This window comes from Nomia melanderi, chromosome 1 (assembly GCF_051020985.1).
Source record: "Nomia melanderi isolate GNS246 chromosome 1, iyNomMela1, whole genome shotgun sequence".
NCBI lineage: Eukaryota > Metazoa > Arthropoda > Insecta > Hymenoptera > Halictidae > Nomia > Nomia melanderi.
This window is the reverse complement of record NC_134999.1, coordinates 32,025,942-32,034,325: the sequence shown is the minus strand read 5'-3', so window position 1 is coordinate 32,034,325 and position 8,384 is coordinate 32,025,942. Positions and strand designations below refer to the sequence as shown.

The 8,384-nt window shown below is 44.7% G+C and overlaps 1 long non-coding RNA gene across 1 annotated transcript; it reads right to left on the bottom strand.

The window, feature by feature from the left end:
• Positions 1–293: 293 nt before the first annotated feature.
• LOC143175102 (uncharacterized) lies at positions 294–1,981 on the bottom strand. The gene is made up of 3 exons (XR_012999738.1): positions 1,463–1,981; positions 1,344–1,385; positions 294–1,255 (listed from the first exon to the last, which is right to left on the bottom strand). It is a non-coding gene; the product is annotated as an uncharacterized LOC143175102 (long non-coding RNA).
• Between the last annotated feature and the right edge of the window lie 6,403 nt (positions 1,982–8,384).

Here is an 8,384-nt window from a genome sequence, read left to right as displayed (position 1 = left end):
ACCGAAAGTGGGGAATCTCGATTTTATACAAATTATGAAAATTGTGAAACTTGATTAATTACGGCATGATTATGAGAATACGATATTTTCTTAGAATCGATTATTTGTTTAAAATATTTTAAATAACATCGATTATAATAAAAGGAATGGGTCATTTTATGCTACCTGGTTCTAGTGTTTAGAATTGTGTGTTCGTTTAAAAGGATTGGGAGAGAGTGGAGATGATAAATAATTTTTAATGATAATCATGATAGATCATTTTTATATAATTCTTCAGTTTTATCTTCTTGTATTTATTTCCATTTTGGAAACAGAATTTTGGGAAGATGACTAAGTTCATTTAGGTGAACATGAAATATGAAATATCGATAACGATGCTTAGAAATTCTACCGATACGAGAAAATGTATCATTTACCTGCGATAACGGCGGTATCTCAGACGAAACTGGACGTTGGTGTTTTTGCAAACGAAATATGTATAATTGTGGGTATATTTTACATACCTAGTAATTAAAGAATAATTATTTTTCTTTATCTGTTTAAATTACGACTGGATAAGCTGACATTGCAGTGGGTAGTTTCGAATGCAGATCAATTCAAAACTTCAGTCAAATTGATCTTTTTGCAAACTTGCAAGCACAAAAGAGTTCTTTATATTTTTACAATTTTTAATCATTTCTCCCATTAGACGGATATGAATTCTTATTTGTGTATGTAAATATTAAAGTACAAAATAATACTTGAGCAAGTAAAGGGAGTAGGAACTTGGCATTTCTCTAAGATAAGGGTCGAAAATGACGCTCAATTTTCCATTCCAGCACACTGAATATTTCCGTTACCCCTGTTCGCGGTAGCCGTCGCTCTCGAAGAGAATAAATAACTACGTGGCCGTTTAACGGACCATAAATTGCGTCGCGAATTCCGTGGCTCCGGTCCGAAGCCAATTGCGAAGCATAATTCGCACCTGGTCCAATAAGCATCATCCTTGACTACCGTCGATTCCGATTGTCGGTTGGCGTCGTAAAAACCCTCCCCTGCAGTTAATCAAGATCTCGTGGCCTCGCTCGTCCTCCGACGAAAAGTGATAAAACTTTTATTTCTCTGCCGTAAATGGATCGCACGGATCGGTCTAGAAACACTGAGTTATCATGTCGGTTACGTTCGCGTCGGGATCCCGACGAGACCCGACGGGGTTACAAACTCTGTTCAACTACACCCCATTCTTAAAATTTGTAAAATGATAATTCCGAAGAGTCTGTTGTAAGAATAAAATAAAATCAATGAAAAGTAACCTTAAAAACATTAATATTCAATTTAAATTGAAATTCACATTACAAACGCACCCAACTCTTAAAATGTGTAAAATAATTCCAATTCCAAAGAGTCTGTTGCAAGAATAAAACAAAATCAATAAAAAGTAACTTCGAAAACACGTTAACATTAAATTTAAATTGAAACTCACTTTATAAAAATGTCTTCCGCACCGTTTCGCGAAAACGTCTCAACTCAATTTCATCTTAATACCCAGTCTCGCCGCAAAAGAACCGCCACGATCTTAAAACCTCGAAAAATATAACAATCCGATAATTCCGTTCACCGTCCAATTTTCCCTCCTCGGAGCCCAACAACTTTCCCGCATCCCCTAAAAGAGGAACAAAAGCGGCTACGATAATCAAGATAAATGTGATACCTTGTATATTCAATGAGTTTCCAAAACACCGTAATCATCCTCGCGGCGCAACAAGGGTGAAGACACGTTGCGTCGCTTCCACGAACCTCGATTCCCGAAGCGTGCACGGTTTACTGTCCGCAAATCGGCGGTAGCGTGTACGCATTAATCCGTGGCGCACACACCCGTGCGCACGAAAATTGTCGGCCGCGAGTGCGTCGCAGCCGGCCGACCGGCTGTGCGCAGTTCGCGTTCAATTTGACGGGGAACAAATTAAAATTCTCGCGTTCACACCTTTCGTAAAGTTCGCGGAATCGCCTGGGACGGTTTACGCGCAATTACGTCTTAAGTGGCCCCACCTCGTTCACGGCTCCTCGTTTTCTGCGTCCGGGCATCGCCTACCCGGTTCATTGCTATGCATGGAACGGCGCAAGGATTGCAGCAGACGACCAGGGTAATTGATTCCTGTCCGAACGGGATATTTACATACGCTAATGGCGTGCTTTCGGCTTATTTGGCTCTCGTACGCGGCGAGCCGCGCCGCGTCGTCGCTCCTCAACTGCCGATCATTGCTGCAACGCGTTTGGTGGATCGGTCGTTCGGACATCTCCGACTGCCACGACTTTTTCTGCTCGCCCTTAGATTGCTCGCTGAATTATTTTAGATGAGTAATCGCTTTCGGGCCTGGTTTGATTAATGCTCCGACCGTCTCGCCATTAACAATGAGGGATATTTTTAATGCCGATCGACTCGATGCAGGCGTTTGCTCGGAAACACCGATTGTGCGTCGCTGCTGGAACGGCTGGTGCTAATTTTGGAGCGGCTGAGCGGATGCTTTTTCCTCTTTTTGAGTGTAACTGGTGATTGGGTATTGTTGGCTTTGGGGAATTTTGAGATGCGGCTTGGGGGAGATTTCAGGTTCCAGTGTGTTGGAAGTTTTCTGTGTCTTTTGCTTAATATGTTTTTGATCTTCAGGTGATTAGAATATTGTTTATAATCATTCGATGCGGATTCGATAGTATTTCGAAGGTAACAAAGACTTTAGTTCTCATAAGTAATCGATATTACTTTATCAAAAGAATATTGAAATACCGTTTATCTATTCGAAGTTAGCTAACCAACAACGTAATACGATAAACAAATAAGCGAAACCGAGCATACCAGAGCCTCTCCAAAATTTCAATCAAAATTTCTAGCCCCCAGCAAAAAGACCAGAGAATTCCGGTACGCGTGGAACAAAAGGACCGAATGAATACCGCGCGGCTAATTCGTCGAAAAACAAGACTACGGGGGGGAGCCAGCGAGCATCCTAATAAATATCAAACTCCCGAAGATTCCTACGAAATCGTAGCGTAAAACCGTGGGACAGAGGAGGGGACCGGGGCCCCGAGGCGCGTTCCACAGGGACCAAAAAGTAATCGGGCTGAACGGTAGCCAAAACATCAAACGGAGCGATACGATGGATGTTGCGCGGATCTTACATCTGATTCCGATCGTGGTCCGGCGATCCCGTCTGCGCTAAAGGATCCCGCCTCGTCGATGTCAATCGCGCGTCCCCTATCTCCGGGTCTCCAGCTCCTTCCCTCGACGAAGCCCTTCGTCCCCCCTCGACTCGCTAATCCGTGGATCCAAGATCCTGAAAACGACCAACGAAATACGATCGCAAGATCGTGCGGTCATACGTTGCGACGGTGGAGAACAACAGAAAGGAGTTCGGTACCAAGCGAAGATAAACATCGGATCAGCCGGACGTCACCGGGCAGAGAAAGGCAGGCCCTCGTCTCCAGCTAACGTCCGTCAATCACGGTACCAGGATTCGACGGACAAACATGCAACGTAAGAAGCCTGTCCTTCTCTCTCAGCCGTTCCTTTCTCCGCTCGCCTCCCTTCTCGCCGACATGGATCTTTCAGCAGCCAGCTTCCACGGATCGGACAAACAGACGATTACGAGGGAAACATTCGGAATACATTCCCGTGCAGCGGCGGTCCGCTTGTTCCCTCTGATCCCCTCCAGCTCGACGCTAGCAGCGCGTGGCCGGATAGTTCGGTGAGTCAGCCGTGGCTATTTTGACTACCACGCGGAAGAAACGGAGGTTCATGGAGTTTCGAGAATCCCGTGCTTTAGAATTGGGGATTTGCGAGGCTTGCAGCTTGATTAGATTGTTAGCTTGCTCCGAGTTTGCTGGTTGTAGTGAGAAGTTCGAAGGCAGTCGAAACGATCATCCCCGTGCGCGTTTTTTGAATCGACGTTCGGCAGGTACCAGATTAAAATGAATATGTATTGGAGTGCTTTTTATAATGAGTCCGTGTAGAATTTGATTGAAGCACGAAGCGGTAGTCGCGATTTCCTCGGTGGTTGCTCGATTAGCATTCAGCCCGCCGCGATAATTCATCGGCGCGCAAAAACCCGATGAAAATGTGGCTTCGGCAACGGACATATTTGGCTCGTTCCCCGCTGGACGTCGGCGTCCCACGGTTTGCCAGAACCTCAAAAAACCGAATCTAGATGCGAAGCTGGGTCCTTGTGTCGAGGAGCGAACGCCGAAGGAAGTCGTCCCCAAAGATGGTCGCTGCCTTCCGAACTCTAAGAATCTCGCGATCACAGAGACACACTGAACCTAACCTCAAAACGAGCAAAGAAATACATCTTTACGCGATAACGTTTACATTCAGCACGCTCCGTGCTGGACTCTGTACTGGAACCGAGTTCGAGGTAGCAAGAAATAATTCCGTGCGATAATTGCAGAAAAAGATAATTATCAGCTGCCTCCTGGAAACGCGAGACCAGTCGATCGTGCGACAAGATGGCCGACGGCCGCGTCCACCGGTATCGGAACCGCGAAAAACTCCGGCAGACATCTGTCAATCGTTGCCAGGACCAGAACAGTGTCATCTTATTAATATCTCCCCCTTTTTTCGCGGCTCGTTCGATCCTTCGAAGCGCCACGGAACCCGGTCCTTATCCCGTATTGGTGTTTGATCGTGTCCGGCCGTCGATATACGCCCCGACGCCAGCAAAAACCGGGAAGAATGCGACGCGGCTCGATCAGAAATGGGGTGGGACCGGCACTCGTCACCCTCCCGAAACTGGTCAGAGGACAACCGGGGGCCGCTCTGTATCAAATATTGACTCGATCGTGCGAGCAGCTGCCGCTTCTTCGCGAATCGATCCCCGACGTCACGATCCCCGCGATACGTCCTGTCAGTTTGGTACCGGGGCTGCTAGCCTCGGACGCCGGGCCTCCTTTTCGGGAAGCGGTCTGTGCGCCGTGTGACCGCGGATACCTTTGGGAATCGCGCGGTTTACGTTTTTCGATCGGTTTCGTGGAAAGAGTATTGACCGCCTTTGCTTCAGCTGGGTCCGGGATGTATGAAATTGGATTGAACGAGGTGGGCAGTTGGAAATTATACAATATGGTGATTAGGTAACGAGTTTATTAATGGCTACGTCATATGAAGATAGAGGCATCGATTGAACTATCACTGAAGAGTAATTTTTGAAATTCAAATAGGAGCAGAACGATGATGACTTGAAACATAGAGGATTGAATAATAATTCTGGAGAAATGATTAATCTATAACATACTACACATCATATACTTCTTACTGAAACTAATGCTCTTTTAAAAACATCTCCAGGAACCAAATTTAACAACACTAAGATCCATTCAGACTTCCAGAAATCAAATCAAGAACCCGCAAGAACTTAGTTTAAAATTCAATATGACGCAGAATATATTCATAAAACCAGTATCTTACTTCTCTCAGAGTTACTAAATCCCAACCAGAACGAACCTGAGTATCAGCGATCTCGGAGCATCCAATTAACTAGCCGATCGGGTAAACACCTTTTCCGGAGCCATCGGCGCGCGCCAGTCGTAAGGGACCCAAGTTCGTCGAGTAACTTTCCATCGGAGCCCGCGAAACTTCACACGTGCGCGGAAAAGCAATCCGGCCCGCGCGTCTGGCCGTCGCCGAGGCCCCGAGCCGAGCAAACGGAGCAGCAAAAAGCCCGGCCGGATTCCCAGACGCCTCCAGAACAAAATCGCGTTTGCACGGCAAACATTGAATCGCGCGCGCCTCGTCTGAAACGTGCGCAAACACCGCCGAAGCTAAGCCCCGCGAAGGCTCGTCGCGGGGCCTTCGCGGGAATCGCTCGAGGGCGAGGAAAAGCACGTATACGCTTAGCTACGTGCACGTGTGATTTGGCCTGTGTGCGTGTGTCGTAACTCACCGTCGGTGGACACCTGTTCAAATGCGGTGGCTCGCGAACGAGCGCCGGAGGTCGCGGATCGAACGGCGTCTCTGCGTTCGCCGGAAGTCGCGCACGCGCTACCAAGACGCCTGGCGTCACCCACACGGCCTCTCTAATCGTCGTCCTTGCATAATGTTGATTGAACTATATCGGTGGGAAGAGTAAGTTGCTGTATGTAACATACGTCCGATTTTTTGTAGGGAGGATGTAGTTTGAATATGGAGCGAGAGATTCATTTTGGTGCGGATGGAGTCTATGTGTGGGGTTAGTGCATGTGTGGAACGTTATTGAGTGTTAACCCCTTGCCCTACGATATGTGAAGATTTCAAATAGAATTTAAACAAATATTATGCAATTTGTTTGAATGCAAATTACATGTTATTCCTCTGCTATCAATGATTGTATATTATCTATCTTCAATAGATTATTGATAACACTGTAGTCGGATCGATCGCAATTCAGAAAGAAATCATAGGACAACGGGTTAATAATTGGAATATTGAGGATTGGAGGGAATGTAGTGGTGTTTGTTTAACGGATTGCTAGAATGAACGTATCTTTGTTGATACTATTTGTGAAATTTCTCGAATTTGATAGCATTGTGTTGTATATTTTGAAAGACACTTTCTAGACACTTTGAAACTCCATTTATCAGAGAAAAGTCGCAATTAGAATAGCAATAATACCCATGTTACTCCTAATGTAGATTAGTTGGGTCCTACTGTAAATCTTATACAGAATAATCCCATTCACCTTTCCAAACGTTAAACATGTTCATCCATAGGTACAGATTACAAGAAGCAGTTCCTTTCACAATAATTTTGAGAAATTAGTTTCGCGTTCGTCGTGCCTGTCGGACATTTGTTTGCCACGATGTCGTACGGCGTTCTCCAGCGGAGGTTCAGAGGAGCTAGGAGTTTAATTTCGAGTGGTGGCGAGCTTATGCGTTACCCACACGCTCATCGTCGCGACCTCTTATTAAGGAATGAACGCCGGGCGAGACATATCCGACGAAGAAGGAAAGGACGTGGACGTCTCCTCGAAACCTACGCGGCTAGGTCGGCCCACTTGAACTTAAGCGCGCCGGGGGAACGAGATGTATGAGCGAGATCGAAAGGACAGGGGTAGGCGCTAAGAATGACCGGCCTACGGACGTCTAATTAGGCGTCCCCGGCGTTCCTCGTGTTCCTTATGCGTTCAGATGAGAGAATATGGTCCGTGGACGAACCGCGAGCCGCGCCACGTGGGCTACGGGATATTAATCGTTGCAGGAACAAGGGACTTGTTAAGAGCTCCCCGGCGAGGATAGACTTGGTCTTGTGTCGCGGAGAAAGTTTTCACTGGTAGTCGTTGATTAGCCTCGAGAATAATCTTCTGGTTCAGTAGTTGGCTGATTCTTTTCTTTCGATGGTGTATGTCTACTATATATATATATTTTAAATAGATGATATTTAATATAATAGATTAAATAGATGATATATAATATAATAGATTAAATAGATAGATATATTTTAAATAGATTATTCATAAATAAAATATTCTATACTGTTTTAAAAAAATAGACTGAAGTTTCTGGTTAATAAAGTTTAGCTGAATATTCAATTGCAAATGTACGGAATAAAAAAAATGTTATTTTTGGAAGAAGGTGGTTGTTAGATTTTCTAGAGATAGAGGATTCATAACTATTCGTATTTCTTTCCTCGATAGAACGGTTGGTTCTGTAACTAATACATGGATCTCAGATTTCAGACAGATGATGGCGCATGCCAAGTTTGAAGTATGGAGCAAGGAACTCATCTCGCCGTTACATTTCGTCGATTCCGATAAAAGTTTATCAAAGACGACCCTTGTACCCTTAAAGTACATCTGCCGGATGGCACGTGGCACATGGGGTGTTAGATTCGACCCTTTTATAGGGAACCCTTCACAGTGGTACGTTCAGAAGTATCATGGAGATAACTTGCCCGCATGAGAAACATGCGCACACGCTGTCAAAATCGTCGAGACTACAATAGAAGCAACATCAGCTGGCTGTATAGACCATTCAAAGCTGCTAGTGCCATTTCACTCTAATTCTATTTTAGTCGCCTGAGAGTATGTGCATCTACAATCAGCTAACTATTAATGAAACTATTTGCTGTAATGTATATAATATGTTCTGTCAACTTTCAACGTTATGAAAAATATATAAAGAAAAACGTTACCTTATAAGAAACTCTTTTATCTAAACCTTTCAAAAGTAAACAACACAATCTTTGAATTGTTATGCAATGTAATTCAATGACACTTAATATAATGTATCTCCATACTACTATTGTTATTCAGTGATAAGGAAACTTCGTAATGTTTATCGTATCGCAAAATTACCTCCTATGAAGTTTAATCCCTTGCACTCGATAGATAACTTGATTGAGAAACAATTTGAGAAATACTGAAATAAAATAATTTTGTTCCCCAATG